Source organism: Protopterus annectens, chromosome 10.part0 (genome assembly GCF_019279795.1).
Source record: "Protopterus annectens isolate FY-2018-M chromosome 10.part0, PAN1.0, whole genome shotgun sequence".
In the NCBI taxonomy this organism is placed as follows: Eukaryota; Metazoa; Chordata; order Ceratodontiformes; family Protopteridae; genus Protopterus; species Protopterus annectens.
The window spans coordinates 1,328,266,309-1,328,293,247 of NC_056744.1; positions in this window are offsets into that span (position 1 = coordinate 1,328,266,309).

The window sequence follows — 26,939 nt, forward strand, 5'->3', positions numbered from 1 at the left end:
TGCATGACTCTAGGTTTTTCATACTCCACTTTCCCTTAATGGCAGGTTTAATAAGCTTGTGTCTCCAGTCTTTTGGAATCTCCCCATTATTATATGACCTTTTACATAATACAGATAATGGTACTCTATACGTTATTGCCAAAATGTTCTCAGATCATTATTACTAATTCCTCCATCTGCTGTATTTGGCTCCAGTTTGCATAGTTCTTTTTCAGTATAATCTAATTTGATTTCAGTATCTGAGGTTACTCGGATGTCACTAGGACAACTTATCACCCCCTTTGTAGAGCCAAACTGTTTTGCATAAGATTTTGTAAATGTATCTATAATCCATTGTATCTGGGAATAAATTTTAGAATCCACATGCAGTTTATCAGTTTGTAAATCTTTGCTCCTTCTACATCTTATATATCTGCAAAATAGTTTTCTATTATGCTCAATATCTTTATTTTCTTCATTTTATTCTTGATCTTGTCTCACTCTATATTTAATTTGTTTGTCCAGCTTGTTTATTAAGGTTTTCAAAGTTGTAGTTCAACCTCTTTTCCATTTCTTGTATTTTTTGTCTCTCACATTAATCACGCATCTTGTTCTTATGCAAATATATCCTCCTGATATTGTATGCCTAGATTCTGATGTTAAGCATTTTTTTGCACTCAGTTTCTCTTTCTAGCCTTTCCACATTATTCTGCAGTTTTTCCACAGAACATATCACTCCTAATAGTTTTACATAGTGACTGTTTTGCTTCTGTGTACAGTAGTCTATAATTAATCTTCTGTGCATTGGTTTAGATTCCAGTTTGGCAGAATTATTTAGCAACAGTTTAACATTTATAACCCCGTGGTCACTGCACATCAGTGGTGGCAAAACTTGACAAGAAATCACAGTAATTTCTTTAGGAACACAAGCAATGTCTAATATATTTCTTTCCCTGGTAGTTTTTTTTTTTTTTTTTTTTTTTACAACCTGAAGTAATTGTTTTTCCTAAACATATATTATGAATAATTTTCTTACTAATATTGTTGAATCAATTTTTTTTTCTAGTCGGTTTCTGTAAATTTAAATCCCCAGCCACTGTTATTCTTCCCTCCTGTATTTCATGTAAGAAATGTATGAATTCCTCATAGTCATCAGAACTTGACTTTGGTGGTCTATGTACTCCAATAAGTTATATGTTCCAAGGTTGTCTTTATTGTCTCAATTACACACCCTAAAGTATTGGTTTTATCACTGAACATGTGATAATTGCAGGCCTGATAACTATCTTTAATCCCTATCATAACATCTCTATCTGATTTTTGTTAGAATGTCTGTTGCAGTAAAAACATTTATACACTGACAGAACTGAGTTCCAGTTATTGTTTTTTAACCATGTTTCACAAACAATAACAACATCATTCTTGTGGGAACATAACAAATTTTCCAATTAAAAAACTTTATCAACCATTAGAGATGCATCAGATGTTGCTATTTGTGAACTGTAAATTTTTGAATTCATCATTGCCCTTTCAAGTCAAGAAGCATAACTATTGCTACACACACCACTGCATGATCATTGCTTAAAATAGTATGGGAGGGCTGTTAGATCCCTATATTAAGTACAGCTGTAGGTATAAGATCACAATGAGCTATTGCTCTATGATTTTGTCAAAATGATGCAAATAATATTGCTGGACATGTGTGTTTTCTAAATAGTGAAACATTTTCAAATGTTATGTTTGTAAGTACTGCTCTACTTGGAGTGTTTTGTAAATGTTATGTCTTTCTTTTAGGCAAGCAAGTACACTATTGTATTACCTAGAAAGGTTTTCATAGAAGACCATGTTCATTTTATGTATTAATTTATTTAGTAATATTTAATTATTGGGAAAGTCCAACTGGGTAGGAGCCCATTTTCAGCAGAGGCCTGGGGAGAAAAACTCTAAAGTATTACAAAATATTTCAACAATAATAATAATTTACAATCACCAGAAATAATACAAAAGATAAATACAGTTTAAATAATTATACCAAATTAGACATAATATGAAACAAATGGTTAAGATTAGATACAAGTTATATCACAATGAGTTAACAGAGAACTTTTAGCCCATTCTTGGAGAAATTAAAGGTTAAGTTAGAATAATACAAACATGAATTGCAGTATGAAGTGAGGAAAAAGCAGGCTTATGGTATATTTAGCGAGAACCCAGAGAGAGAAATTGATAGAAGTAAGGATGAAGGGAAAATAAGGAGATGTAATGTATAGATAGGTATTTGCCCACATTTAGTGATATTTATAAGCAATTATCATATTTTGTGTAGTGTCTTAAAATGAGGGATATGGCCTTGGTAATCAGAGAATATCACCTCTTAATGCAGTAGATGTTTATACTGGGAACACTTGTTCTTGGCATATGCTATAGAAAAGCAGAGTATTGCTGCTTCAGCTGATGGGATGGTAGTGACTGTCAAGTTCTACTCATTAAGCAGCTAACCAGGGAAGAAGTTATTCAAACATATCTTGTGGCCTTGAACTGGTAAGCCTGGAAGGAGAAAAGGGACCAGCATGTTTAGGTTAGAATCTTCAGGTAATGTCTTCTTTGATGGCAGGGATCTGCAAGGTCTAACTGTCACAAGCAGCATGACTACATTTCTAAATGTATAGCATTTGCTTAAAAAGAAAACTCTTGTGTGATGATCTAATGTATTCAGAATTTCAAAAAAACACAAAAAACTAATGAAATAACAAAAAACGGCACAGCTCAGGAGACAAGTCTTCCATTTAATACCAGGACTTAAAGCGCTTTTCATTTGTACCAAAGCAAACTTCTTCAGAAGTAAACATTTCTTGCACATATAACATTTAAAAACAAGGTGGAAGTGAAGTTTTGGACCATACCTTTAGATCAACTTTGTTACTTAAAGCTGTGCACAGATACTATACATCTTGAAACAGTAACACTATAACTTCCAAAACCAGTAAATGAGATAATTAAACTAATATAATTAAATGAATATATATATATATATATATATATATATATATATATATATATATATACACATATATATGATTTTTAAACTAATAATTTATACTTGAAAGGTTATATTATATTACCTAACAGTCAATAAAAATTAAGGAAAATTCAAATTATATACGAGATATAAGTGTTCAAACTAAATAAATTACCATAAGGGAAGAAATATATATTCAATCCAAATAATTACCAAAAGGACACCAAACATTAGATAAAAATGAGTGTGCATGTTGATGTATACATTTGTACAAGTTTTACACATTTTAAAACATTTGAAATATTTTAAAACATTTTTAACACATTTTCAAATAGGGTGGAATATTAAAGTGGCTACATTTAAAATAACCATAAAACACAAGTGCCACTTTACACCATAATCTACTTAAATTTTTACATTTCAATATACAACTGATGGAACACATATCATTAACCTTGGAAATTTGTAGGCATTCAATCTTATCTGCCAACCAAGTTCAAGTTCCTCTAAATAAAGGGGAATTGGTCCACCCCTTAAGGGTTGGAATACCTGGTCAATTGCCATATATGTTAATCTGTGCCTTTGACATAAATAAACATGTTTTGCCAATGCATTTTCCAATTTCTCTTTGGAAATTGCATATTGGTGTTCATACACTCTATCATGGAGACTATGCTCCGTTTTCCCAATCAACAAGTAACTGTCACAGTTAAAGGTTGTGATAAAATGTTATTACAACCTTTAACTGTGACAGTTACTTGTTGACTGGTATCTTAAAAAAGAGTTGGAACTTATTCAGAGTTACCACACTGTTGTTAGAGAAAATAGGTAATGCTCCTAATATAACCTTCAGGAGAGGGAGGAATCTCAAAAATGTATTGGAAACACATGGTACAGATACCCTAAGAGTCACAGGAATGTTCAACTGTGAATCCTGTAGTATTTGTAGGTACATAGAAGTCACCAACTCCTTTACAATAGATCAAGTCCAGTATAGGGTAAATTCCAGATTCAATTGCCAGTCTAAGAATGCTGTGTATCTAGCTAGATGTAAATTATGTCCAGCATATTATATCGGGAAAACAGAGCGTTTAAAATGATGTGTACATCAACATGCACACTTTCATTTTATCTAATGTTTGGTATCCTTTTGGTAATTATTTGGATTGAATATATATTTCTTCCCTTATGGTAATTTATTTAGTTCAAACACTTATATCTCATATATAATTTGAGTTTTCCTTAATTTTTATTTATTGTTAGGTAATATAATATAATATAACCTTTCAAGTATAAATTATTGGTTTAAAAATCATATATATATATATATATATTAATTTAATTATATTAGTTTAATTATCTCATTTAGTTATAGCGTTATTGTTTCAAGATGTATAGTATCTGTTTACAGCTTTAAGTAACAATGTTGCTCTAAAACTTCACTTCCACCTTGTTTTTAAATGTTATGTGTGCAAGAAATTTTTACTTCTGAAGAAGTTTGCTTTGGTGCAAATGAAAAGTGCTTTAAGTCCTGATATTAAACAGAAGGCTTGTCTCCTGAGCTGTGCCGTTTTTTGTTATGTCATGATCTAATGTATTGCCAGCCATGCCAGGAAAAGTAGGGTAGTGGATGTGTAACATGCCAGCACAGCTAGCTAGAATCTTGTAAAGAATTATATGTCATTTGTATAACAAACTGATTAGTATAGATGCTTGTGTTGAAAATGTATTTGTATAGTTGCTTGTGTTAAAAAGGCACCAACAGTGGGTCCTGTCTATATAACAACTGAATTAAATGTGTATGTTTTAACAGAGATACTGGAAGAGAATAGGTTAATCTCAGTTCCAGATAACTTTGAAAAATAGTTGAAATTAAAGTAGGCCATAAAGATTGTCCCATAGATTTAATAAACTCTATATAGGTATAGTGCAAGCCCTACACAGAGTGTACCTTGGTCGTGTCTGCAGCTCCCATCAGTAGGGCCCCTTGCATATTAATGAAGGCACACTACTTAGGGAGACCATATATACAGTTACTGAATCCATATAGGGGTGTGTTACAGTGCTTGGAGATGTGTAACACCCCCCCCCCTGCACTGTGAAAGTATAGCAGTGAAATTAAATGTGAAAATGTATTGTCCGCTTTATTTTTTTATTATTTTTTGTGTGTGTTTGCGTGGCATGGCACTTACCAATAAAAATGTGCCAGACATCTAAAAATAGAAAATGGCTGCTTTTAATTTTATAGAAAAAGTCAAGTTTAAGCATAGTTGAGCAGGGTTTGCATGGCATGGTGCTCAGCAGTGCTTAAACCTAACTGAGAGCTATATAGGACAGTATAGCTCTGATTGCCATATCCTCAGTAGCTGAAGAGTGACAGCCTCGTGTGCAGTACATGAATAGTTCAAATACTGGCCATTCAGCTTTTTACATGCAATAGGGAAATGTTGCAAATGTTTTTTTTTTTTTTTTTTTTTTTTTATGTATACATTGCAATTTGTCAACTGGGTTAGTCCAGCTTGACCATAAGACCATTTTTAGTGGAGACCCAAGTATAAAAGCCCCTGTTACACACGAGTGTCCAATACATTAAAGTTACACTACCAGATAATGTAGTGAAATGCATATATTTAGGGGATATAAAGTGAAACAGATACACATAATAAATTATCATTAATGAGCAAATACTTTCTATAATTGTTATTTTTATTTTTTAAAAAACTCTGGTTTGCCCTCAGCTAAGCACTGCTAAGGGAAGCCAAACAATGCTTAAACAGGACCTGTTTTAGCAGTACTTAGCAATGCACAGCTCCACTTAGCTGGTTTGGACAATGCTACGCAATCCCAGTTTAAGCAATCCTCAGCTCATCTAAGTGGGTTTGTGCACGACTAAGCATTGCTAAGCATTGCCAGTTTAAGCACTGCTCAACTAAGCTTAGCTGGTTTGTGTGGTGCTAGGCTTCCCTTAGCATTTTTAAAAATAGTCCAGTGGTGACAAAGGGCAGGAAAATAGCCTTATTTAAGCTGCACAGGTGGGGATACAGCCAGAACCTGTTGGAGTTTTATCACTGCAGGAGCTAATGGCTGGAGTCAGAGAGGGACCATGATTTGGGTCCAGCGCTGGGCATGTTGGAGTCCAGGGTCATTTTTGGGCAACTCGTCAAAGACCATGGTGACAGACTGCTGCAGGGCCAGTACCAGGGCTCTGAATACAAGTCCAAGGCCTGGGACCATCTGGCACATGACCTCACCAATGCAACTGGAATCCTTTGCACTGGTGAGCAGGTCCATCATCATTATGACGACCCGAAATGAAGGAAGTGTGGGGCTCTTGGCCCAATGGATCGAAGATGCTCAGTACCGGAATGCCCCAGAAGTTTGTAAGCATAGGAATCAGTGATTTATCAAGTTATAGCATGCATATCTGATAGACAGGTATGCATAATGGTGTGTTTTCCCCCCACAGCTGCAGAAGAGAGGGCTTGCAACCTGGAGCCCATGCAGGGCACTTGGCCAGAGTGCACCAAGAGTGTGGTGAGTACAGATTTATCTTGCACTATATAGAAATCTAATTAAGAAAGAGTACAGTAGTAACTGCCAGTAGGTATAGTGTGTTGTGAGTGTACTGCAAGGAATGTGTACATAGACCTGGACTGATATAAGTGAGTTTTGTCAGGTACAGTTCAATATAGATGAAAGCATGAAACATGCTACTGTTATATAAAGAAAGTTGATCCAGCATTAATAATGTGTGGGAATAACATGTGCATACTGTATTAATAATACATGTTCTCATAATAAAGTACACCAGCATAGAAAATGTGAAGGTAATAAATTATCTGCAGTCCTAATATACAGCAAATACAGTACATCTGCAATCAGAATTGTGAAGATATAAAGGTAGTACTGCATAGATTGTGTCATAACAGATGTGTTCCAATGCCTGCATTATTTAAACTGTAGAACAACAAAGACTGTCAGCTGTATACCAATCACTGTGTCATGTCACCCTTAATAAATCTGTGTTCTGACAATTGTTGTGTGTATTCTGGGCTGTTGTTCAAGAAATCAAATGTTACAGGCTTTGTGAAGTAAACATGGGTATAACACCATTAAGTGAATGAAGGCTGGCCAATAAATAACTGTCATGCTAAAGTGTAGATGTGGAGCTGTACTACAAGGTATAATGCAATATATTTGTTCTACACTAAGATCTGAACCTAGAGTAGTACTCTCAAAGTGTGTGTTTCTCCCAGGATTGTCTTGTGTTAACCTTTGCATTTCAGCTATATGGATCCTTGAATGTAGTAATATGTGTGTCTATTGAAGGTTCATGCAAAATATATTACATGAAGTGGAACATGTGAATTATAGATGAACAAAAGCAGGTACACTGGTGCAGGCAAGTATGAAAGTGTAATAGTTGTAAACTTCAAATACATCATCTGCAAATGTATATGGGTCATTCAGGCAACCCAGCATCCAGATATGGTCTGTACAGATCCCACATATTCCTATCCATGAGGGGTTAATTGTGTACACCTGCATTCCAAGTATTAATACACAGTTCACCTACTATCTCTACCATGCATGAACTTCATGCATGTATGTTCAACTGTCACTGCAGTCTTGTGGACACTCTACCTATATTACCATGACATGTGTTATCAGCAGGTGAGCTTTAGGTGCATATCACTCAATCAGTCCACAGCAGTGGCTCAGAAGCTCACTGTGATAAGCAATATATATGTAGTTCATTTTGCCATACACAGACTGGGGTTTGAACCCATGGACAGGTACTAAGATATATTTACAGTAACAGACAAGTAGTACTGACTACTTATAGAGCCAGTCATGTAATGCTAACATATTTTCCCCCCAGAGGACTTACAGGTAAATAAATGTCTGTAGTAGCTGTATGAATGGTATACTAATGTCTGTATCCAGATGTAGTAGTGTGTAAACAGCATTTCTCAGCAAGATGATAACACCCCATTAAATAAAATGACATGAAGTACACTACTATTCCAAGTTAATAAGACAAATTAAATGATCTATTGTTGGTAAAGATGTATAGCTCTTGTGGCTGTGGATGTCTGTTGATAGTCTAATCCAATGCCTGCCAATGATAGCAGAATAAGTGTAAACTCTGCACTATGCACAATATTTGTCTCTCAAGTGTCATGCTGTCACAGATAGTGATTACTGCTGCCAAAAACCTTGCACACAGATATAAACCCAGTCGAATTATGATAGTAGCATACTCACACAGCAGCAGTGCAGAGTACACATTGGTAGTCAAATTTGTCCCCCTGACACATAATAGTCCCCTGTAGTTATGTACCTGTAGGTGTTTTGGTTTGGACAATACCATCCTAGCTGGATAGCTTAGATGTATGTATGTGCTACAGAAGCTATAGTGAACTTCTAGACATAAAGTAAGTGCAGACCTGTAGAGTTTTCAGCAGTACTGTTGTGAAAAATATAGCCTATACCATTGGAAGTGGACTGTCTTTCTCTCACCCTACCCCTTATCTGCACCACAAATTATTATTCTTATACTACAGGTATGGTTCCATTTTCAAATATGTTGTTATCAAAACCTAATGTTGGGCCTTGTGTTGTATTATTTGTTATCTATTATATTGGTTGCATACTAACATACCTTGTTGACATACCATTGTTGTTGGCCTTTTGCCATAACTGTTACTGGCATGCTGTTATAATAATGAGCATTATTCCATTTATGCCTGTGTTCTGTATGCTATTAAATTCTATTGTACTGGTTTAATTGGAACACCAATGCATGCTGTTATAACTAACACTGAAATGTTTTGTTCATGACTAACCAATACACTTTGACAAACCTCAACACCACAGCATGCTTGGGTAGGCTGGTTCCAGTGGATCCACCTATCACACCTCATCTGGCCATGGCTCCAGGTCCCAGCACATCTGGGACCCAAACTGAAGCTGCCTACTCCATTGGTCCTGCACCATCCTCGGGTGGAACCACCTCAGGGGACAGGGCCCATTCCCCCTGGGCATGGACACAGGCACGAACAAAATATTGTCACCCAAAACCAGTTTCCAGGGTTGGTGCACAAGGTTATCCCATGCAGTTTGGATGACCAACTGTACCAGATCAAGGGCAGATTGGCACACCTGGTGGGGCAGGTCAGCCCTGGTGCTCAACCCCCAGCACAGCCACCTTTGGATGAAGGGGCAGTTTTGACTGGCCATGGTTGGGGAGATCAGTCCCATTGTTTCCATCTGAGGGCACTTGGTCCTCTGATTCCCAAACACCCTCCCCATCCAAGGTGTTTACCTCCCTCATGTGTCATACACCACCCCTGTCCACTGTGTTGTCTGTCTTGCTTGTCTGCAAATACAACCTCTCCTACCCAACTTACCTCCCCAAACATACCTACAACCCTTCCCCAACATTCCTTTCTCTCCTTTAAAAAAAAGGCATCTGTCCTTCAAAAAAATATCATCCCATACATAGCTCTCCATTTCACCCCCACATAGACTGCCATTAATCAATCATCTCAGCAATTAATCAACAATGTTATGTCACCCACACGCCTCCCTGTGCTGTATAAGAAATGGAGAGACATGGTCCTGTCCTACACCCATCCTACACATCCCTACCTGCCTTTCATATTGTTTTTCCCCTTGCTTGCCCCCATTTCACCACTTTCCTATCACCCCTTTTTTCTTTTCTTTTTTTGGAAATAGCATGGGTTTAAGCAGGGATAAGCATCCCTTAGCATCGTGGCACATCATGCAAACCCATGCAAATCCACTTAAAACTGCTTTAATCAACTTATCTGATTCAGACACTGTTCTGCACATCAATATAATAATAGCTACAGCATAGTGCATTAGCCCACTAGGACAACTCAGCTCTGTAGAGTTACTGGTGTTCCTATAAATATATCATGCAGTACAGTGATGTAACATTAGGAGAAATATACACCCCTGCCAAGTTTCAAACCCAGGACCTTCGGGACTACAGTATAGAACATTAGACCACTACACTACCTCAGATCTGGACAAGTAAATATATCATGCAGTACAATGATGTTACATTAATAAAAATATGCACCCCTGCCAAGTATTGGCCCCAGGACCCTCTGAACTACAGCATAGTGAATTAGACCACTAGCCCAACTCAGCTATGGAGAATGACTGGTGTTTTTACAAAGATATTCTGATTACCAGTGACACTACTACATATAATGTGATAAAGAGCAGCATACTTGGGTCTGTGATACAGACATCGAACCAGTACACAGCCAAAGACATGTTGATGGATTTATGAGAGGCCTACGATACCAGGTAGAGCGGACAACTGCACAGACTATTGCAGAATGTCCACAGTTGTCTCACCTACTTTTGGCATGGTTGTTATCAAACCTATTCTGTGTGCTGAAGTGAAGTACTGGCAAGTCAGTTAAGACTGAGGTTACAAAAGCATGACAGATAGGTCAGTGTCACATGTCATAGCCATCCAAACACATACATGTTCATGCCAATGCTGTATAACACAGTGTATGCATGCACACGTCTTGCAACTACACCTCCCATAATAATGACTCAGTAGCTGTATCTGTTACATTCTTAGCATGTCTACATCTGGACACCCACAGATCAGGCCCACAGCCCAGTCTGTTGCATGACAACTACATGCTTGTCAATACAACATAGAAATAACTGAGTCTTGCAATGTCCAGCAGAACAGGTTGCTGCTACTGCACGTTGAAGGCCTGGAGGGTGGGACACATGTGACAAATATGAATGAATGTCCTAAATGTCCCCTACCACTCTCTGGATGGCACTACTACTACTTAACATATGTACCAGAGGCACATGTCTCACCTGGACTGTTATGGGTACTCTCACGCTGGCTATGCCTATCCCTTCAGCATGTGTTGTTCATTGTGATGATCTAAACCTTGTCATCACAATGAACAAAACATGCTGGAGGGATAGGTTCCTGACCCAGAGACTCCCCAGACTCTGGAATAGACTTCCCATACATGTCACGCAGAGCGTCTCTTTGGCCCTCTTCAAAAGGAACCTTGACAATTGGAAGGGAGATAGGAAATTCACCCCGGGGATCACGTCAGTTTCCCTGCTAGACAGGGGTCCAGGGAAGTAAATATTGTGAGAAGAAATAGCGAGGGAATTGTTATGGCTAGGCTTGTATTGGCCCGAGGGCCGATAGCCTAGTACCAACCTATGAACCTATGAACCTATGCTGTGATGCAAGAGCTGACACTGCTCCCTCACTGACATATACAGCTTGCTGTTCCCCAATGTCTTCACAATCCCCAGTATGACTCCTAGCTACAATGCAGCAGCTGCTACACATGCAGCAGTATGTTCAGCTACCTGCTACACACCTACCATACCTCCCAAACACCTAGAACATCCATATATGAAGAGTCGAGGGAATGTTCAGGTGACAGGGACATGTGTCACAGTCTCCCCCTAGAAACATAAACAGCTGATAGACCAGCAACAACTGCAGCAGCATGCACATTTAGATAACAGTGATGTATGACACTCACATCTGCCTGTCTCCTTACTGACCCCAACGCACATTGTTAAACAGTAACTTGCCACAGAATCATAAAGTTTGTTAACAATGGCCAAACATAGTGTGCAAAACTGTGGACAGACCACATCAATCCAAACAATGAACAGTATTTCTACCTACCCTCTGTGATGCTGTAGCTTCCACACCTCGATAATGTCCTCCTTGCAGGCCAGGAAAAGAGCCAAGGCCTACATGAAGGCCTTAATTATAGCACTATGTTGCCGTGCCATTGGCTAATGGCAATACAACCCAGCTGCTCTGGATGCTATTAGCAAGTGTGAGTCACAGATTGGTGCTCAGACCATCACCTGTTCATGAGCATTACCTAAAAAAGACAAGTTGCTGGCTATGGTAAAGAGGTCTGTGACTTTCTTTATGAAGACAGACTGAGATTTCCAAGAACATATACCACTGGATTTCTGCTCACAAAGGAGTACAGCACTATACCAGGCATGTCATAGAGTTAACCATGCAATGGAATGCAGATAGGGGGATGCAGGCATGGGAAATAGGAATTTCAACAGTATGTCTCAACGACATATCTTATAATGACATGTTGCTGTTAGGGTGCTATCCAGCACCTATAATCTTGCCTTTTAGCTCTGTCTGCAGTGCCATAGATTGCAGCTGTAGCCCCTGAGTCCCCCCAGCAATGGTCAGCTCATGTACAAATGCTACTGGATTGTCTGTTGTACAATAGTGACAGTAACTACTGGTGGATACAGCTGGCATATCACATTGTGTACTGTCAGTGAGCCCCTCTCAGTCTGTGAATGTCACACAGGGTTAGTTCAAAGATTGTCCAGGTGTTCCTGACTGTTCCTGACATACTCTGGCTAGATCACTGTGTACTCCACACCTGTATTTCATTGCCTGACAGCCATGGCTAGCATACCTGGTGACTCCCAGCAGCAAGACAGCAGGTTATAGGTAGTAGTAGTGGGGGGACAGGCTCTGCCTCAGTACAGTGTGTGCATATTGGGCATACAATGTAAGGGAATGCATACAGTACCAGATATTAATGTACCATTACTGTGTTCTGCGAGGTCTGGCATGTCACACACAGATTCCCCACACTCTAGGCACACTGATTTCATATTGCCCAATTGGTTTTCAGATGTCCACATATCAGGCACATGTACCCATTCCACAAACATCTGGGTACTGCAGATGACGGACACCTCTGAGGAGGAAACCCTACACCACATAAGCACTGGTCTCAGTTATTGTGTAGCACAGATGTTGCTGGAATGTCCACATGCACTTGTAGTACCACTCACTTATTTGTTGGATGTTGGCTGTATGACATTGTACTGTAACACTGCCCAAAGGGGACACACCACAGTCGATAGCAGCGATGGGTGTGGACATATAACAACACAGTCTATCACAACACACAGACCATAACTGGTATACCTAGGACCATACTAGGCTGCTAGGCTATGGGCCCTGAGCCTCGATATGCCTAGGCCACATGTTAGCCCATGTGTATGAAAGGCAGCACCTGATGCCCCAGTCCAACAGGGACACAGGTGTTATCCCAAGGGTGTATGTGCAGTTAACCATCCAGTTATCCAGTTTCCACCTGCAAAGGTGTAAATAGCTACCCTGCCTGATGTGAACAGGGTGACCATTCCACAGCAGGGTGAGTCTGTGGGACACACATCTGAGCCACCAAAAAGGTCAGTTGATGTCACACACCAGGTTGAGAGATTGTGTGTGTGTGTTAATAGAGTGGAAATTGAGTTGCACTTGTGCAGCAATCCCAGCAATGTGGTGTCTGTGATTGCCTTGCATGCCAGACAGAGGACACCTCTGAGGAGTATGTATGAAACCTGGTAGAGGGTTGGGCTTATAGCCAATCTGTGTATGTTAGATGTTTGAGGCCTTGGTACTCCCTGGTAGGGAACCTCTGTGATGTCCCCAACTGCTGAATGTGCTGTGTGAGGTGAAAGATGAGCAGGGCATTTTACACAATAATGGGCCTTATAGGGGGGAATACCAAGATGTTAGGGCCCCATGTCCCTGGATGACATTCCCATAGGTATGAGGTGGGCCATGTAAAAGGTTTACCATAGAACAGAAGCAACATGGTAGTGAAATGTCATGTTGCCATCGACTTGTGTGCACAGATCCCACACAACTAATTGCATGCCTAGGATATTGTTAGTACTGTGATAATATGTGGGGCATGTCCTGGTATGCAGGCTGAGGCCATGTTTCTGGCACCAGTCATGTATCTGCATGAGACCCTCCTAGGCAGATGTCCACATCACTAGGGAGTCCGGTGAAAGCACCCACCATGCAGTCATCTGCAGATACGGTAGGGCATAGGCCAATGGCTGTCCATGCACCACAGACATGTACATCACACATAACAGAGACCCAAACACAGAACAATAGGTTACATCACTAGTTATGGGTCAACTGCTTGGGGTGGATTCCCCTGTGTGTATTAGTTGTGTCATGTCACCATGCCAGTGTTCTACCCCTTTAGTAACATATGGTGTGATGCATACTTGGAGCATATATCTATTATTGCCAGGTGGGTTATACTGTCAAACGCTTTGTCCAGGTCAAGGTAGGCAATGTGCACTGTCACCCCCGTCCATGGCTTTGGTGACTGTGTCAAACAGGTCAACCTGGTGTAACAGACATGATTCCTTCCTTGACAGAGCCTAACTCTACATGATGGAATGTGTGGAGGTCGCCAAAGTCCTTGTTAATGAGGTTCACTATAAACTGCACTATGGCCTTGCAGAACTGCCATGTTAGGCTGATGGGTGTATAATGTGACAGATTGGTGGACGCACTACCTTAGTGTAAAGGGGTGATAGTGGTTGTCCTTCACACGCTGGGACAAAGGCAGTAGTCAGGCCTCCTTTGAATACAGTGGCTTATGTTGTTGCAAGTTTATGCTTGGGATCATGTAGGATGCATCCTGTGATGTGATAGGCTCCCATGGCAGATGTATACTATGACTTTCACATGGCAGACTGGCCCCAGACTGACTGTGATCTCTGTGTGCTCTTAAGGGAAATTGCACTTTAGTTTGTGCGTGCTTGTCATCCTCCCAATATGTATGTTCCTCACTAGTGCTAGTGGTGAGGACTGAGGCTACTTGATTACTGGGCCAGTACAGGGGTGTCACATGACCAACACACACACACACACACACAAACACGCACACACACACACACACACACACACACACACACACACACACACACACGCACAGTATCACAGTTGGCACTACTGAGATTCAAAATTCTACCTATCTAGTTGCATGTACTATAGTGCTACATAGTTATCACATGTGCCATGAAGCTTATATGCCTAGAAAGTGTCCAATGGTGCATCTAAGGTGGATGACATGAGCTGGCCCTGTAATGTAGTGCACTGGGGTGTTAACACGGTGGAACAGGCCTCAAAAAGTATTAGCATTGCACACACATAGGCAGGAAATACACACAGCCGCAATAGGAAACACTTGCAGCCACACACACACACACACACACACACACACACACACACACACACACACACACACATGGCAACTGATGTGAGATTTCAACCCCTACCTACACACACTCACTGAGTTGCAGTTGTTGGGATTAGAACCACTACCTATCTAACTGTTTACATTATAGCATTATGTAATTTTCACATGTGCCATGGGGCTTACACATGTGGATTGTGTCTGCCATTGCTGTTGGGGTGTATGACATCAGTAGCTACTGACAGGGAGACCACTGTTGTGAAGGTCACTAGTTTCAGGGCCAAAATATGGGAGGCCATTACACAGACACAGGCCTGTTGGGCATGTGTATTCTGCTGTATGTGTAAAACATACAGAAAGACACACACACACACACACACACACACACACACACACACACACACACACACACGGCAACTGATGTGAGATTTCAACCCCTTCCTACTATTACGCAATGGGGTTTACCGTAGTATTTGCATGAGCCACTGGTTAAAATTGGTGTACATGTAGTTGCAGCAGTACATCACTCTATGCCTTTCAGGGTCTCTCTCTCTCTCTCTCTCTCTCTCTCTCTCTCTCTCCCCCTGTCTCGGCCTCTCTATAAATGATATATTTGTATATGTTACCTACATATCTGTATGTATATCACACTCAACAGATCCAGATAAATCCTATAGGTACCACATGCAGATAGATGGGATTAACATGTCTAATGGGGGTGAGGATAGACAGTTAAGGTGTACATAGCTGTCTGTATTCAGAAGGGATATGTGTACATTCCAGTTCTATAGTCAGATGTGGGTTCAGACATGGGCTGAACGTAGCTAAGTGCAGGAGCATGGCCAGCATGATTATGAATAGTAACACTAGGACTACAGGTCAGACCTACCTGTACTTCGGTCCAGGATTTTGTGTGCTACAGCCAATTGGCTGATTAATCTATGTAAACAGTTCAGAACCTCACTGATATATTGGCTGAGGGATCTCCTGGCTGTCTGCTATCCTTATTAACTGACCCATATCTAGCGTGGGTACAGAGTGTGTTGGACTGAGCAGAGTTTTGCATAATATGTGAGGTACATTTTAAACAGCACTGTGATGTCTTGGTATATGATTGGCAGATCAGTATAGATTAATGCAAGGAATCGCTGACAGACATTTGTCTACTGACTCCATACACTGGAGGGAACCCATGCTACTGCATGATGTGTTCTAGTCTGCACATTCTACGTTTGTCTGGTCAGTGTTTCCTCCATCCTCTTATATGTGGCCCTTTGTCCTGCTCTGTTCCACTCACAGGCTTTGTCCACAGTTGATGCTCTTATGTAGTTATAGTTATGATGTGACTGGGGTAGAAGTCATAACATCACAAACACGGTTTTGGACTGCACACTTCTGACGGTACCTGTTTAGCAGGTTGACCAGCATTATGCCCCATACATTTGCTCTGGTTCTCAGATGGTTTGTGTTGCACTGTTATTTTAAGACTACATGTTGGCCATACCTGTCAAAGTGTTTCAGCCAGACATCTGGACAGGGCCATATATAACAGTGAAACACATGCCTACACATGGGGACAGTATCTTAATATTGCTCTTCTAAATGTAGACAGTTGGTAGAATGTTTTTGTATTAGCTAGCATTTTCTTATGGGTATGAAGTCTACATCTCAACTGTCTGTCATTGATGTTTTCACATCAACCTTTATTGGTTTGGCAATAGTTTGCCAGACAAATGAAATACTATGACAAATAGAACAGATATATGAAGCATATGTGTGGACATTCTGCAAAATCTTGTCATTCATGGGGTATGGATGGTGGCCACTGACATGTTGTCAATAGTGGCACAGTTACATGCCAGCCTTTATATCCTGGTGCTAGACTGACTTGTCACAACGTGCTGTTCTACTAGACACTGTTAAGGTTACTCATAGCTGCGTACTGTCCATATCTGTACCCTCCTGAAGTAACAAATATTGACTTCTGGACAGTCTGTAGAACTCCTACTGTAGGTGTAGCTTACATGCAAAATAGTAGGCACGGCCAGTCTCAAACCATGGACCTTATCAACCACAGTAATGTACTTAGCCCACTAAACGACAACAGCCACCAGTCAGTGCTGTCTCCTTCCTGACACTATTAACTACACACATACATAGCACATTGACCCCTGCAAATTGTGGAAATGGAACATGTTAGCAAGTTGATTGGGACAGTCCTGGGAATGTGTGGTTTGCTGCTATTACCTTACAGACATAAATGTTACTGCAGTTCTATGGGAACACAGATGTGTCGGAGGTAGGGTGACATACCTGTCAGCTATACAGATTTAGAATGTCCAGCTGTTTGCCTCATATTTTGGGTCCATTTTTCATAACATTGTGGTTGTCTGGAAAATTACTGGCAAATCATTCAAGACTGAAGTTAGAAACTAATGGCATACATTTGGGTTTCAGACTTCCTACCCTTCAGAGAATTCATGCTACAGCAAAACCTTATATTCTATCAACTTTCTAAGTTTGCAAGAGCAGTATTTAAAAATTGTCCTTGTTTTGGCCCCTTTACCCCACATTTCTGCATGGCTTTGTACAGATTTCTTGGTGTAAGAGGTTTAGAGGTATGTATGGGACTCTAAAATTGACATCCATGCATGTGTCCTACGACCCCACTGTTTATAAGTCCCATACATAGTGCAGTGGGTTTTGGTGGCTTGGGGCCAACTGCACATTCTGGGGCAGCCAGTATTTGACAGAGAGTTCCTGTTGTCTCACATAGCTGACAGTTGTCTGCTGCTATCCCAGTAATCCACTCCATTCCCTTGCATACATGCAGCAATACCATACATATGCTACCACAGTCTACTACCCCATTCATGTTTTGGTAAGAAGAGTGACTTACCTTGAGCCTGCAGCAGTTGAGAGGACAGTGCTTCAGAGCTTACTCTGTTGAATGCATGCAGTATACATCCCATACATGGTAAGGTACAGGTAGTGTGATGTGGTTGTCATCCTTTTGTGAGTCAGAGTGAGGTGTCAGTCCCTGGGTCCCTTGGTTATCAGTGCATGTGCTATGTGTTGCCTCTTTGCCAAGGTCAGGGTGTACTGGGCATGCCTACTTCTACCTACAAAAACATTCTCAGGGGTTCCTCCTCCAAGTCCCCCTGTGCTTGTGGGGACCTTGACAATGGTGGGGACTGTGTCTCCCTTTCCATTGATGTTCCTGCTGCAACTGGTTCTGCAGGATCATATTGTGAAGAATGGCACATACTATGAACATGGGTGCATATGTAGCTGGAGAGTACTTCAGGGCTCCACCAGATATGTCAAGGCAGCGGAACTGTGACTCGAGCATCCCAAAAACACACTCTATGATGTTCCTAGTTTGTGCATTTAGCTCGTTATGGTGTTCTTCAGTTGTGCATTTCTGATGGGTGTCATCATCCATGGGTCCAGTGTGCATCCAGCATCCCCCAGTAGATGGTCATATGGGATGTCCCCCCTGGCAACTGCCTGGTACAGCTGTGATGCATGCCAGATGTGGGAGTTGTGATAACTACCAGGGCTCCCAGCACAGACACATTGATGATAATGCCATGACCATTGCACAAGACCTGGCAGTTGATGAAGTGATACCCCTTGTGTAGACTCTACCCTCCTCACTGGGTGGTGCTTTGATGTGCACATGAGTGCAGTCTATGGTACCCATTACCTCTGGGTGGTGTGCTACATGGTGGAAGAGATACATATTGCTGGTCATCTTCTCATGGGTGCTGGGGAAATAAATGTGCTCACTGGCATGTGTTAGCATGACATTCAGGAACTGGTGGAGTACCCTAGATTCAGATGCCTGTCCCCAGTAGGTATTTGGGAAGTACCTGTAGCTATTATTCTTAAGGCTACACATATATTTGTTTCCAGTGGGATAGGCACACCTCTGTTGGCTCTGGGACTGAGGTGAGGGTGGCAGAGCTTGGAGAGTTCCTGTAGTGTGTCCCTATCCACCCTGTAGAGCTCTACTATCTCCAGCTCATGCAGCCCCTGAATGGTTACCCTGGGCCTGAACACACTTCTCCTCCTCAGTCTGGGCCTATTGTCTGCATCATCATCACTGACCTCAGCCTGTAGTGCATACACATGTAGCAGAGCAGCAGCAGCCCCTATCATTTTGTCAGTTAAAATTCCCAAGTGTGTACTCCAATGGTGCAGAGAATGTCAGAAAAATCAAATTGAAGTGTGTATGCATACACTATACTGGTATGCTCCAAATGCAGCCTGTGTGATTGGCTGATTATGATACATTACACCTGCCAGGTATATCATTGAGGGATTTGAATGGGCCAGTGTCAGTGGAACATGGCTTATCAGTATTTTATACTTGACTGGCTTTCCCAGGCTATTTCCTTTCATTTATTTCCAATTTCTTGCACTGTTAAGCCTTGTGGCACTCCGAACAAACCCGCGGCACTAATATAAACATTGTTCAAAAGTTAGAACCCTCCCTTGTACAGGGGCAAGCTTAGCTTTTCTTTAACCAGCTAAAGCACATGCTGCAGGGCTAAGTATAGCTTAACAGCCTCAGACACACACCCCTGCTTAGCTGTGCTTAGCTGAGTACAAACAGGCTCCGCTAAGCTCCAATTCACTTACACATGCTGTGACACACATCCTTTTGATGTTAGCTATCTGTTCTGCCTACACCAACACAGTTCTAGCCCTACCATGGTTAGTACCTAGAGACATAGTGGCCCTTTTTGCTATTCAATAACCCTGACTCATTTACATACACCTAATTGCATATACCCTAGATCTGCACTCACTACACCAGAGCCTTTTTCCTATCCTACCACTATAACCTGCCATTGTATGACTGTGCGTGCTATAATGCAATAGCTTTGTATAGCTGTATATTTCATATTTTACACTTTTTATTTTTTTTCCAAAATAGCATGTTTGCTCGTCGGTGTGCGCTGCTTAAATATGGCATATGTATTAAAAAAATAAAACTTTTTGTATATTACATTACTTTTTCAAAACAAAGGCCATTGTTTTGGCCATTTACATGGCTACTGTGCAATATACAACCTTTTATTTGGGCTGTAACAGCCTCTGTTTAAATTTTATAATCCAGAACACGGTTTGTAACCATGTGCATTTTTCCTGATGACACGACATCTACATGGGGTGCCTTTCTGCTTGCTGAATCACTAAATCACCTCACTTGCATGGTTTTCACCAGCAGATGAGATGATTTGCATTCAGCGGACACCTCGTGCATGCCCCATCCCTGTTTCCAGGATCACTCGGTAGCCATATTCTGTATTCGAGCCTCTACGCTATTTCTACATGGTGAATTGCTCTGTGTGGGGTTTATTGAATTACCCCCTGTATCTTATAGTTCTGGCTGCAGCCAGAGACAAAATGTCTGGGAAACCAAGTATTAGGAAGCCATCTGTATTGTCTCTAGCAGGGTCCTAATTGTTGCTCTGGAAAGGTAGAGATTTGAAATTGCTTTATCACTTTCTGGAGCTGCAGCAGATCTGAACAAAGCTCTATCTGTGTGTATGGTAACACATATGTGCTAAAATCCTTGCAACTTCTAGTGTTGGTGATAGTGTGGTAAACAGAGTCAGATGATCAGATGTGATGCAATTCTGTAATCTATCCCAGGAATAATATTTAGATATTATATTGGGAAGTCTCTCAGTCAAACTGGGTAGTCTGTTTCTTGGAACCTGACATGCACTAATTGAAAGTTTTAACCAAAAATTAACATCCATGCTGAGGACACTTATTAAGGAAGATACCAAAAATTTGGACTTATTGAAATCATACTTTCTGTTTGACATTAGGCAAGTATTCTGACTGGGTGCATTCCTTTTGAGATGTTATATGTATAGCAGCATCATGGACTGTTTTATAATGCAGGGAAATTTGAGAAGAAGAAAAAATACTCAGAAGTGTCAGAGAGCACCAAACTAACTTACAAGAAAGACTAAAATATTGATACCTGTCACAGGGGAATACATGGAAAGAGTCACATTCATCAAACAAAGTGTATGTAATATAATTATATAAGGACCAGGCAATTCAACACTGAAGACCAGGTGTGAGGTTTATACCTCTCTAAAGAAACTAATTTTTGGCTAAATGGCAGGATCCATTTGAAATTAGGTGAAAAGTAAATGATGTAAATGACATGGTTAGGCAAACGTATAAGAGAAGACTAGAAGAGATATACCATATCAACTTTCTGAAACCATGGAAAGAAGTGATGACTTCTAAAGTTAGTTTATTGGCAGAAAATGGTTAAACTGATGTAGAGAAAAACTGACCTATATGATTGTAGTGCTGATAACTGACTCATGATCTAAATGAAAGGAACAAGAGATAAGGGCTTTTCTATTAAAAATAAGGAAATTATTTCAGAATAGCTTGAAGAGTAAACCTGATTCAACAAAGTAATTAAACCATTCCATAAGTAAAGTTTGACTTAAAATTTTACAAAATGCCAGAGTAACAGAAAATGGCTGTACAAAAATGTTTAATGTCAAGTGATCGAGGAGTCTAAGACTGAGAAAAACACTGCACTAATATTATTCCCAAAGTCTGATGGGAGAATCTGAATCTGCAATGAGTTTAGGAAGCTGAGCAGCATTTCAAAATTTGATACCTACTTAATGCCTGAGTAGATCTACTCAGATAATGTTTGGGTAAGACAAGCTTTTTTACCACTTAAGTCCTGAAAAAGTTACTGACAAAATGCTTTAACAACCAAAGCCATCAAAAAGACAGCCATTTCAACCATTGTGGGCTTATTCCAGTGCATGGCCCGTTCTTTTTGTGCTTCATGGTTCTCCTGCGATCCTTCAAAGATTCTTGGACAGAGTTCTAAAGCCCCATGTCAGATACACTGCTGCTTATCTAGTGGATACTAAAATAAACTCTGAGGATCATGACTCCCATTTAGCTGTCTTATAATATTTAAGTAAGTCATTTGGAAAATCTATGCATGCAAGTGCAGGCTATGCATGTCAGATCCAAAATATTAAGGATATATAGTTGGTAAGGGAATTATTTGGTGAAGAAAGAAAAACTTGAAGCAGTAATAACTGATGTATTCCAGGCATTAAAAAGCAAGTGACAGCATTTTTGGGGATAGCTGGGTACTGTACATAATTTGCACTGCATTTTGCACATATATTGTTCACTCTTGTAAATTTGACAAAATGCAAGATGCACCTTAAGACCATGCCCCTCCTCCCACATGTTGTATAAGTAACAGGATTAGAATACTAAACTTTGTAGATGAGTGTTTATTAAGCCACGGTGGTGCAGCGGTAGTGTTGTCACCTCACAGCAAGAGGTACTCCCATTCGATTCTCAGCTGGAGCACCTTCTGTGTGGAGTCTGCATGTCCTCCCCGCAGTCGAGTGGTATTTGAAAGACATGCTTGATTGGGCATGCCTTCGTTGAAGGTTGGGTGTTGGGCTGGCAACTCGGCACCGTAAAAATCTCCTGCCAATCATTAGCATACCGGAGTTCCGCTGTGGCAGCCCCTAACCAGGGAAAAGCCGAAAGAAGAAGAAGAAGAAGAAGTAGATGAGTGATTTTATAGCTATTTAAGATTATTGTAAATGATTGGTCATGCTGTCTAGGCTCACAACACATTTAGTGAGATTGAAAACTAGGGTTTTTAGCTGGCAGGGGTGAAATGTAATATCAAAAGAGAAAAAAAAAGGTTCTGTCTCAAGTTAACCAGTCATCTACTTCAAAACAAATCACAAAAACAGCAAAATAAGTAGACTGGAGCACAGCCTTACTGTGTGGGTTAGAAATTATTTAATCCAACCTTAAAACACCATATAAAAAAAGAACAATGCATATAACACAAGGAATTTGCTTTCAAATATACAAACAGATGTTTCATCAGGCTATTAAGTAACTGCTACACAGAATTGATTTAAACATGCAGTTAAGCTATATAACCTGTCAGAAGTTACCTATGCAAACTACTGGAACCCAAATGAGACTTTAAAGAAACACATTCATTAAGAACATGGCCGTTGTCAGACTCCAAGGTGATAATCTAATGTACTTCTACCTGCTCTATCTTATTCCTGACATCACCTAAACATTTATTCAAACTCATTAAATGTATAACCTGAATGGCAAAGACATGATCTGTACCAGTATTGCTAATATACTTGGCTAGTGCATTTATAGTTACTCCCCTATGGATCTCACTGACATGTTTACATATTCTTTTTCTGAAAGAGCAATTGGTCTTCCTAACATAAAATGCTGGACATTTTCTGCATCTAGCAATATACACCAAATCTCTGCTTGAACAGTCAGCATATAAAGTAAAACTAAACAACCTGCCAGAATCTAGATGCAGAAAAATATTCCCATTTTCAACATAAGTGCAAACTGCACAGTTCCTGCAGCTAAAAGTGTATATCCTTTGTGAGGTCACCTTTTTGGTTGATATTAGATCATAACATAAGATACATTTCAAATTCTTTTTATTCTTAAAAGTCGGAAAGAGAATCAATCAGAGGAGGTTAGAAAGGATTGGGAAGAGAGACTGAATAAGCAATTCACAAAGAAACAGTGAGAGAATATATGTATGTCTCCCAGATATACAATAAAAACTAGATGATTTAGGATTTTTGCCGGGAAATGTTTACATAAATATTTTTATACCCCAAGTAGACTCTAGAGAATTTTTTCTCAGGCAGATAGCAAATGCTGGAGGTGTGAAAGGGAAGAAAGACATAATTGGGAACATATTTTCTAGGAGTGTGGTGAGTTGGCAGACTTTAAGGATTAAGGAATGCACTGTCAGAGATGCTGGGTGGGCAGAATGGTCTGATGAGGGAGATGATTTTTCTGAGCTGTGATACAGAATCGGAATTGCCTATATATGGTAAGGCCTTGCTGTGTCTAATAATGGTGGCTGCCAAAAAAAGCAGTTGCTAGAAGTTAGTAATCAAAATCTAAACCAACTATAATGGTATTAGTGAATATAGTAACAGAGACAAAACAACTGGAATTGAGATCTTTAGAAAATGGTAGGAGCAAACTATATAGGAACAAATGGAAATTGTGGGAACAATACAAGCAAGGCTGGAATGAGATTTAAAAGGCAGCAGGACTTAAATGAGATGTGTAATGTTTGAGTGAGAAAGATTGGGAAGATTATAAGTGATGTATAATATTTGCAACTGGGAATGTCTTATATGTGATATATAGCATATATATGTAAAGTATAATGTTTGTTATGTTAATATAGTTTGATTACCTTTATATGAATGTACATTTGCCTATGTCACAAGTGATAATTCAATAAAGGTGCATGAAAAAAAGTAAAATACGGAACTGTCCCAACAATTTGGAGAGGATGGTTAACAAAGTTTTATATTTAGTGAGAAATATAAAAAAATGGGGGTTATGGTCCTGGTAATCAAAGAAGTTGGCCTCTTGATGTAGCAGGAGTTTGAAGAAGATATTTAAGAGTGCTTACTCCTGATCTTCTGTCTTCAGTGGGAAAGACAGTGGCCTGAAAACATCTGAGACCAGCAAAGAATTGGAACTAGTAATACTTTCATTGCTGCTGTGCATGGCATTAAGAAAAAATCTTTAACATAACTTCACTAGCAGCCATTGTTCTGGAGAACACTGCCATGATAACATAAGTATTTGCAGCTTATCAGGAGGAATTAGAGAGCTGTAAAGAAAACCAACTTTTCTTGAGACTATTTTGAAAATCCATGCCACTCAAGCCCAGGAAATGTTGACGGAATGAGACATCCTGGAGAACTCTTAAGAACTGAATTCAAAAACTGGCACTGCAAGAACAATCTGCGATTGATAGGTCTTAAGGAGGGATTGCAGACCAATAATATGCATGAATATATAAGACCAGCTTACAGAATATTTTAGCTTGTCTAGTTCTTAATTGTTGCTCACTTAACAGACCCATTATATGCTAAAACCAAGAATCCAGAGTGGTGGTCCTCAGAAACATTTACTTTTCAAATTCGACTGGCAGCTAATGAAGGCAATTCCTTTCTTGTAGGTGGCTGCCACATAAAATTATCAGAGCACCTTGTAATGGAAACTGGATATCAAAAAAAGGCATTTCTGATGGTCCATTCATTATGACACTAGACCAGTCTGTCCTTCAGATTATCCTACCTCGGCAATTTAATAATTAAGGGGAATATTGCCAACATCCCTTCTTATCTCCAGCAACTGCCATGAGTTTCTTATACAGCTCTCTCGCTGTAAACATTTAGGTGTCCTTGAGGTGTCCAGAGTGATTACAGTTCCAGATAAATGTGCAGCAGTCCCCCAAAGACTTACATCATCCAAATACTCTGTAAAATTAATGCTGTCTGCTTTCAAAACTGAGAAGACATGGCCCTTTAATTATTCAACAAGACTCACAGAAGCCTCAAATAATCAGCAGTCTTGAAAAGAATCATATTTTTTTCCATATGAACATGCTAGAAGAGTAAAAAATATCAAAGAAAGCAAAGAAAGCAAAAGAACTTGGCAAGGAAGCATAAATCTTCTAAAAAATAAAGATGACCTTTCCTTAGCAGAGCTGGGTCTTTACAGATTTATTATCTCTACAGCACCAGTAGTAATGTTAGAAGCTCAGTAGTGAGGTATGAAAACTGGAGATCTTCAGTCTCATGCATGCAGGGATTCAAACCACCTGGCAGCACAGTTACTTTCAATGGCTGTAGTGTTTAGATGACCTGCTGTAGATTTAACTCACAAAATGTATTGCTGGTATTGCCTGTTAAACTCCTATTGTATTTTAGCAGGAATTTAGCATTTTATGGTTAACTTATGTGCAGTGAATACTAGGAGGGTTAATTTTCTTTCAGAAAGGAAGGCATTTTAAGAATGATTTAGAAATATTAAAGCAGATCTTATGTTCCTACAGGAATGCAAGGCTGCAAGGAAGCGATGTGTTAGATGAGTGGTAAAAGGACAAGACATTCCCCGAGATTCATGAAGCTCGGCGCAAGGCCGGCATAAGGCCTGCGCCAGCCGTGTGGCGTATATATGGTGTAGTAGCACCACATGCATATTAATGAAGGTGCGCTGCCACCACATCCACGTGCATAGGAAACGTGTGAGAGTGCATGGGGCATTACTAAGCTGTTCCCGGAGGCGTGTCAATGTCGGCTGTCGATGAGCAACCTAAACTGCTGAATATTATAGTCTGCCTGCAATAGTAATCGCACCTATCAGTGTCCATGGATAATGAAACGTATGCAAAGCATGCGAGACAGTTCCTGGCCACACAAAATTGAGAACCAAACAGAAATGCACGCAACACAATATGAGTTTCCGTCCATGGAACAAATGATATTTAAAATCGTGTGTCCGTAATGTACTGCACTGTAAGTAGTTATACCCAGTGGAAGTGAAGTGCATCATGTCAGCTTGCTGCCAATACACACGTCTAGCCCCATGGGCAGGGTTACCAGTAGTTCCACATTGGTAGTGATAGTACACAGCTGGGCAGTTGTGGCCATATAACAACCGTAAAGAAACCTGACAGTCCATATTGTATACCAAACTCACACAAACATATGAATATTAAAATGTGCCATATACATGAACAGGAATGTAACCGGCACATACACATAGGATGGTATATGCGGAACTGGGACATCCAAATGCAGAACCCATGCATGCAAATGCAATACGCAACATCCCCTGTATAGCACATAACCCGCACCCATGTCCGAATGTCCACCAAATCCAGCTACCAGCCTTGCGCAGCCGTACACCTACACATAGCGAGTATT